The sequence below is a fragment of the Oncorhynchus nerka genome, linkage group LG26, assembly GCF_034236695.1.
Source record: "Oncorhynchus nerka isolate Pitt River linkage group LG26, Oner_Uvic_2.0, whole genome shotgun sequence".
Taxonomy (NCBI): domain Eukaryota; kingdom Metazoa; phylum Chordata; class Actinopteri; order Salmoniformes; family Salmonidae; genus Oncorhynchus; species Oncorhynchus nerka.
The window spans coordinates 18755464-18764503 of NC_088421.1; positions in this window are offsets into that span (position 1 = coordinate 18755464).

Below are 9040 nucleotides of genomic sequence, written 5' to 3' on the forward strand. Positions count from 1 at the left end.
ACAAGTACATAAATCAATTATGTTAAGCAATTAAAATAGAAAAACACTTCTCTCCAGTTGAAATATAAAAATTTAAAAAATACAATCTCACATTGTCAAAATGTGTTTATCTAGTGGCTGTAAAGTAAAGACACATTAATGTATCACAGCAATTAGCCCAATGGTTTCACAATTATTCCAGGGTCTAAATTCACTGTGCCTAAGTGCTGATATATCGAGTCCATCTATTCTAGGCATATGCATAGCTCTCACATTGATCTGACTCCTGATAAAATGTGCTTTATCAGCTCTGTGAAGGCCTCCCAGTGTCATAACATGCAGACATACACTTATTTTCCTAAGTACTCTATCTCCCTGTTAACACCTCTTCCTTCTCGCTCCAATACTCACAGTTCAACCTGATGTATTTGCCAACTTCCTGTTTGCTCTGGCCAGCCCAACAAGTCAGGCTTCCTCCATGGCCCACCCACTGTAGGCTACCTGCTCTCCTAGAACACCTACCTGTGTGACATGTCTGTTTCCCTTCCTACAGTGGCTTTGCGAAAGTATTCAAAAATCCCCCCTCCCCCCAAAGTCAATACTTTGTAGAGCCACCTTTTGCAGCAATTACAGCTGCAAGTCTCTTGGGGTATGTCTCTATAAACTTGGCACATCTAGCCACTGGGATTTTTGTCCATTCTTCAAGGCAAAACCGCTCCAGCTCCTTCAAGTTGGATGGGTTCCGTTGGTGTACAGCAATCTTTAAATCATACCACAGATTCTCAATTGGATTGAGGTCTGGGCTTTGACTAGGCCATTCCAAGACATTTAAATGTTTCACCTTAAACCACTCGAGTGTTGCTTTAGCAGTGTGCTTAGGGTCATTGTCCTGCTGGAAGGTGAACCCCCATCCCAGTCTCAAATCTCTGGAAGACAAAACAGGTTTCCCTCAAAAATTCCCCTGTATTTAGCTCCATCCATCATTCCTTCATTTCTGACCAGTTTCCCAGTCCCTGCCGATGAAAAACATCCCCACAGCATGATGCTGCCACCACCATGTTTCATGGTGTTCTCGGTGTGATGAGAGATGTTGGGTTTGTGCCAGACATAGCGTTTTCCTTGATGGCAATAAAGCTAAATTTTAGTCTCATCTGACCAAAGTACCTTCTTCCATATGTTTGGGGAGTCTGCCACATGCTTTTTAGGGAACATCAAACGTGTTTGCTTATTTTTTTTATTTTAGCAATGGCTTTTTTCTGGCCACTCTTCCGTAAAGCCCAGCTTTCTGGCCACTCTTCCGTAAAGCCCGTAAAGCCCAACCCTGTGGAGTGTACTGCTTAAAGTGATCCTATGGACAGATAGCTTTGCAGCTCCTTCAGGGTTATCTTTGGTCTCTTTGTTGCCTCTCTGATTAATGCCCTCCTTGCCTGGTCCATGAGTTTTCATGGGCGGCCTTCTCTTGGCAGGTTTGTTGTGGTGCCATATTCTATACATTTTTTAATAATGGATTTAATGGTGCTCCATGGGATGTGCAAAGTTTCTGATATTTTTTTATAACCCAACCCTGATCTGTACTTCTCCACAACTTTGTCCCTGACCTGTTTGGAGAGCTCCTTGGTCTTCATGGTGTCGCTTGCTTGGTGGTGCCCCTTGCTTAGTGGTGGTGTTGCAGACTCTGGGTCCTTTCAGAACAGGTGTGTATATATATATTTAAATGTATTTGGCTATGGTATATGTACACTTCCGACTTCAACTGTATATATATACAGTTGAAGTCGAAAGTTTACATATACCATAGCCAAATACATTTAAACCCAGTTTTTCACAATTCCTGACATTTAATCCTTGTAAAAATTCCCTGTTTTAGGTCAGTTAGGATCACAACTTTATTTTAAGAATGTGAAACGGCAGAATAATAGTAGAGAGAATGATTTATTTCAGATTTTCAACCTTTCATCACATTCCCAGTGGATCAGAAGTTTACATACACTTAATTAGTATTTGGTAGCATTGCCTTTCAATTGTTTAACTTGGGTCAAACGTTTCAGAGAGCCTTCCACAAGCTTCCCACAATAAGTTGGGTGAATTTTGGCCCATTCCTCCTGACAGAGCTGGTGTAACTAAGTCAGGTTTGTAGGCCTCCTTGCTCGCACACGCTTTTTCAGTTCTGCCCACAAATTTTCTATAGGATTGAGGTTAGGGCTTTGTGATGGCCACTCCAATACCTTGACTTTGTTGTCCTTAAGCCATTTTGCCACAACTTTGGAAGTATGCTTGGGGTCATTGTACATTTGGAAGACCCATTTGCGAAAAAGCTTTAACTGATGTCTTGAGATGTTGCTTCAATATATCCACATAATTCTCCATCCTCATGATACCATCTATTTTGTGAAGTGCACCAGTCCCTCCTACAGCAAAGCACCCCCACAACATGATGCTGCCACCCCCGTGCTTCACGGTTGGGATGGTGTTCTTCGGCTTGCAAGCCTCCCCCTTTTTCCTCCAAACATAATGATGGTCATTATGGCCAAACATTTCTATTTCTGTTTCTTCAGACCAGAGTACATTTCTCCAAAAAAGTACAATCTTTGTCCTTATGTGCAGTTGCAAACCGTAGTCGCTTTTTTATGGCGGTTTTGGAGCAGTGGATTCTTCCTTGCTGAGGGACCTTTCAGGTTATGTCGATGTAGGACTCATTTTACTGTGGACATAGATACTTTTGTACCCATTTTCCTCCAGCATCTTCACAAGGTCTTCTGCTGTTGTTCTGGGATTGATTTGCACTTTTCACACCAAAGTACGTTCATCTCTAGGAGACAGAACGTGTCTCCTTCCTGAGCGGTATGATGGCTGAGTGGTCCCATTTTCCCATTATGTCAAGCAAAGAGGCACTAAGTTTGAAGGTAGGCCTTGAAATACATCCATAGGTACACCTCCAATTGACTAAAATGATGTCAATTAGCCTATCAGAAGCTTCTAAAGCCATGACATCATTTTCTGGAATTTTCCAAGCTGTTTAAAGGCACAGCCAACTTAGTGTATGTTAACTTCTGACCCACTGGAATTGTGATACAGTGAATTATAAGTGAAATAATCTGTCTGTAAACAATTGTTGGAAAAATGTATTGTGTCATGCACAAAGTAGATGTCCTAACCGACTTGCCAAAACTATAGTTTTAATGACTCCAACCTAAGTGTATGTAAACTTCTGACTTCAACTGTATATATACACACATATATATTGATCATGTGACAGATCATGTGACACTTAGATTGCACATAGGTGGACTTTTCTTTAACTACTTATGTGACTTCTGGAGGTAATAGGTTGCACCAGCTTCATAGCAAAGGGGGTGAATACATTTGCAAACACCACTTTTAAGTTGTTTTTTTTGTTGAATTTTTTGAAACAATTAATTTTTTTCATTTCACTTAATCAATTTGGACTATTTTGTGTATGTCCATTATATGAATTCCAAATAAAAATCTATTTAAATTAGAGGTTGTAATGCAACAAAATAGGAAAAACGCCAAGAGGGATGAATACTTTTGCAAGGCTCTGTATGTCTCCCAACCAGACCTGCCCGTCAACTTTGTTTAGTCACTACTGAATACTAAACTCAGTCTTACATGCGGCTTCACCATATTTGTCAAACCACCAGAGCCAATGTTCTGTGTAAATGACTGCACATGTTTATCCTCTGTCCGTTATAGACTACATTGCTACCCACCATCTACCAATATAGTCTCAAAAAAATGTGTTTAGATGTTATATAATGTATCCATCATAGAAGATAAGAGTATGATAAGAGTATGAGACCTGGGAGGAAGTAAGGTTCATGGCTGGGGGTTCAATGGTTTAGTCATCCACTGAGGGAGGGGTCTGCTGAGGATATTGGTGAGGCATAAGAGGAGGTTGACTATTTTTGGCCCGCTCCTCCTCCTTCACTCTAATTCTTTATACTTGTTCTTTCTTTCCTTATTCCCCAGATGTGTTTCCTTCCTGAAAGTCAGAAAGCAGTACTTCTCCTCTTTTCCGACCCCAGTCTGACGCACATGCATCCTCCAGTGAGGTGGGGAGGGGTGGAGGTGGGGAGGGAAAACAGAAAAAGATTGGGTAATTATATATATTTTTTTAAATGTTGTGGTTTCTTCGGTTGGAAAACTATTTGGTGATGGTTCCTTATTCACACTTCACGGACCTACATACTTCATGGTTTTCACATTATTGCCTTTTCCACACAGGTTTCAGTAACTTTATCCATGGCATAGACACACAAGTACAGAGCACATGATTCAGAATTCTTCTGTTGAAGGCTATCATAATGTCATGCTGATCTGGCACTGGTGTATAAGAAGAATAAAGAGCAAACATCTTCGCTCTCATGTTCTCCTTCATGTATTTAGCCTATCCCTGCACATGAATGAAGTTTATGGTCGTGAGAAACAATAGCACACTGCGCCTTTAAATAAAGGAATGTGAACAATCCACTGCTGTGCCCAGGCATTGGGTGCTGGAATTTGTTGGAATGTTGTCAGAAGTTTCATCTCCCCACAGCTCTTTCCCAGGCCAGGTGTTGGAAAGGCAGGAAAACAAAACTGAAAAGAGGGAATAGAGCAGTGAGGGTGAAAGAGGGAGTGCAGGGTTAGTGAGAGATACACAGAAGTCCAATTAGAACCCATGCTCTCTAGACATGAAGTCATCCAGCCTATATAGTTCTACCGAAAATACATAAATGGGAGGGAAAAACCTGACTGAGATTTACTGCTCCTCCTTATCGGCCGTCTCTTCCTCTGCTCTCTAAACAGAGATTTATGGCTTTGGCAATATCATGTATTTGAGTGTTCATCACGAAATGCACGCACATGAACACAAGGCGATCTGGCCTAACTGGGTGCTGGGCCACTGACTGTAGTGATGCCTGTAGAACATCGTTCCGGGAGTAGCTAGTCTATACTTTATTATTGTGTAGTTTAGCCCTGTCTGGTGACTCAGTGATAGGTCAATGTAGTTTGGACCACTGAAGTTAAGTTAAAGGTTATGTTATGTAACAAAGATGAGATGACCCTCAATGTTATTGAAATAGATCTCGCTCTATGCAACAGCCACAATATACCAACCTCCTATTATAAAGCATGATCCACAGCATCAAACCAAGGGCATTAGCACTGGGTAATACCCTGGATTCAACTAATTGATGTAAGAGTACAAGTCTATCACTCCCATAGCATCTGGACATTAAAAACTAGGTGGGCCTCATTCCACTCATCTAGTTTTACATACAGAAAGACCATTTTGGTTGGCATTGCTAAGTGTATAAGTTTGTGTAATCCTCTCTCACCTCTCTCTCTCTCTCTCTCTCTCTCTCCCTCACACACACACACATGCAAAAACACTCCCATGCAGAGGCAGCACACGGCCAGTGTAGGGTGAGTCACAGTGACCTGGCAGAGAGTGCCTCCCCTTGGGTGAGTCCTTACATGCATCCCTGTGATTATGGCCAAACCCCCTGAGGGCATCAGGTGGGCCTTCTCTCTGGGCAATGTGAGACCGCCACCCATTGTTAGGTGCACAATGCTGAGCTCACTTGAAAGGTGATACAAACATTCCGCAAGATGAAAAGGGTTTAGCTGTTTTTGGCCCAGTTCTGCTCCTTTATAGTGTTGTTATGTTCCAGTTGTAGTCTAATATGACACCAGTATCGTATGGTTAAAAACATTTTCATGTTGAAGCGTATGCTATCAGGCATAGCAATCCTACACGAATCATCGCTGCATGCAGAACCAACTTTGTTCTGGTGCTGACAAAAGATCTGCCTACAGTCCTCTCACTAGAGCCGGGGGCAGGGGCAGACTGGCCATCTGGCATTTCGGCAAATGGGCCAGTGTGGGGACCACAAGAAAAAAAAAGGTCCGGTATGTTAGAAATACCGGAGCCAATTTCTAGTCCCAATCCGCCCCTGGCCCCATGGACACAGGATGGTTGACCTCCCTCCTCTGGAAAAAAGCATCTTCGTTCTGCACAACAAATGAAAATTATATTATACAACCACTATGTAATGTATAATGTATTTAACAATCTATAGGCTACATTATGACAATACTGTTTTACATTTAACTGGCCCTCTGCATTTTTTCCATGTTGAATTTAGGCCCACTTTTCATGATATAGACTGATCAGGTGAATCCAGGTGAAAGCAATGATCCCTTATTGATGTCACCTGTTAAATCCACTTCAATCATTGTAGATTAAGGGGAGGAAAAGTTTAAAGAAGGATTTTTAAGACGTGAGACAATTGAGACATGGATTGTGTATGTGTGTATGTGTTCAGAGGGTGAATGGGCAAGACAAAAGACTTAAGTGCCTTTGAACGGGGTATGGTGGTAGGTGCCAGGCGCACTGGTTTGAGTGTGTCAAGAACTGGAAAGCCGCTGGGTTTTTCATGCTCAACGGTTTCCTGTGTGTGTCAAGACTGGTCCACCACCCAAAGGACATCCAGCCTACTTGACACAACTGTGGGAAGCATTGGAGTCAACATGGGCCAGAACGCTTTCGGCACCTTGTAGTCCGTGCCCCAACAAATTGAGGCTGTTCTGAGGGCAAAAGGGAGAGGGCAACTCAATATTAGGAAGGTATTTCTAATGTTTTGTGCACACAGTATATACAGAATGTCTTCAACTACAAATAACAAATGCTTGAATCTTGCTAAGAGGAGCTTGGAGCCACTGTTTTTCAATTGTAATAGAGTTAGTAATTGCAGAGTAAGACTAATAATAGGCTAGACTCCACCTGAACCTGTTTCTCCCAGCACGTGGTGAAATACTGCAAACACATATGTTGCCCACACAGCCTAAACAATGAAACACCCTGCACCACCCTGCACCAGCCTGGCCCTTGCCCTTTCAGACACATTCCATACGCCCTTTAACCAAATTGTTGAGACCATTGAGATTGCCTGGTGGCATGGTTGGGGCCGTGAACCTGGGGATGTGTGTGTTTGTGTTGCTACGTGACTGTGCTTGCCGGCATAATGAAGTACTGTACCAGTAAAATGAAACACATCAATGGTGTGGAGAAAGTGGGAATGATTAGCTTCCACAGTGTGACAGTGAGTGTAATTGTGTGTGTGTGTATATGTGGGGGTTGGGGGACAGGGGTTAGGTTTAGAGTTAAAAGTAGGTTTAGGAGTTAAGGTTAGAATAAAAAGTCCTCATAAGTATAGTAATACAGAGCTATGTGTGTGTGTGTGTGTGTGTGTGTGTGTGTGTGTGTGTGTGTGTGTGTGTGTGTGTGTGTGTGTGTGTGTGTGTGTGGTTACGTATCTATAAATGCAATCTCTATATGGTGTGAGACCAAATTCTGAAGATTCTTTTCAAAAAGAGCCTGCCACACCTTCAAGCTTGCACAACCTCCCGATTTTTCTTGTCCGCATTCTCCACAGACACACACACCCATATTCAGCCGTTTACCCTGCTGCAGATGGCTGCAGCTCTGCCAATTGATGCCCTTCCCTAACAACCTTAATTATACAGCAGGACTTGAGCTCTGCTTGTCAACAAGTGTGGCTTCAGAGTGAAGCCACAGCCCTTCACCCAGAGTGACAAGCCACCTGACTCAGCAATCTGGCCCTGTTTACTGGACCTGTCCACCACAATCAACACGCCTGCATCTGGCCTGACTTTAATTCAGCACTTTTAACCCTGTGAGTGCCCTCTCCCCTGTCCCCCCTCATCCTCATCATAGAGTCCACACAGAGCTGTCACACAAAGGACACACACACACACACATACATACATACTGAGAGAGAACTCTATAACTGAGCTGTCACACAAAGGACATGCACACACACCGCACACACACACACACACACACACACACACACACACACACACACACACACACACACACACACACACACACACACACACACACACACACACACACACACACACACACACACACACAATGTACAGGCAGGTCTGATGGACACTTGGACCATACAGGATGGCTAATTCTAGCTTTGAGCCTGTGTAGGCTAGTACTAATACATAACGTGAATATTTAGGAGACTTGTCTTGAGAAACGCTCCAGCCAAAACGTTGACAATAACAAGCATTCTGTTTTGCATTTTCTTTCCTATACAGCCGAAGGGGAAATATTTTTACTCTGATGCACTGATTTATTATTTTTTTATCATTGATATATACAAAACGAAGGAGCTGATTGTGGACTTCAGTAGACAGCAGAGGGAGCATGCTCCCATCTACATACATGGGGCTGCAGTGGAGAGGATCAACAGCTTTAAGTTCCATGGTGTGCACATCACTGGCAACCTGAAATGGCCCATCCACACAGTCTGGTGAAGGTGCAACAGTGCCTCTTCAACCTCAGGAGGCTGAAGAAATTCAGCTTTGTCCCTAAGCCCCTCCCAACTTCTACAGATGCACCATTGAGAGCATCCTGTCGGGCTGTATCACTTTCTGGTATGGCAATTGCACCGTCCGCAACCGCAGGGCTCACGTGAGGGTGATGCAGTCAGCCCAACTCACCACCGGGGGCAAACTGCTTGCCCTCCAGGACATCTACAGCACCCGGTGTCACAGTAAGGCCAAGAAGATCATCAAGGGCCTCAGCCACCCGAGGCACGGCCTGCTCACCCCGCTACCATCTAGAAGTCGGAGACAGTACAGGTGCATCAAAGCTGGGACCGAGAGACTGAAAACAGCATCTATCTCTAGGCCATCAGACTGTTAAATACTCACTCACTAGCCAGCCACCGCCCAGTACCCTTCCCTGAATTTAGTCACTGTTACTAGCCGGCTACCATCTAGTACTGTACTCTGCAACTTAGAGACTGATGCCCTATGTACAGTATCAGTCAAAAGTTTGGACACACCTACTCGTTCAAGGGTTTTTCTTTATTTGTACTATTTTCTACATTGTAGAATAATAGTGAAGACATCAAAACTATGAAATAACACATATGGAATCATGTAGTAACCAAAAAAGTGTTAAACAAATCAAATTATATTTTATATTTGAGATTCTTCAAAGTAGCCA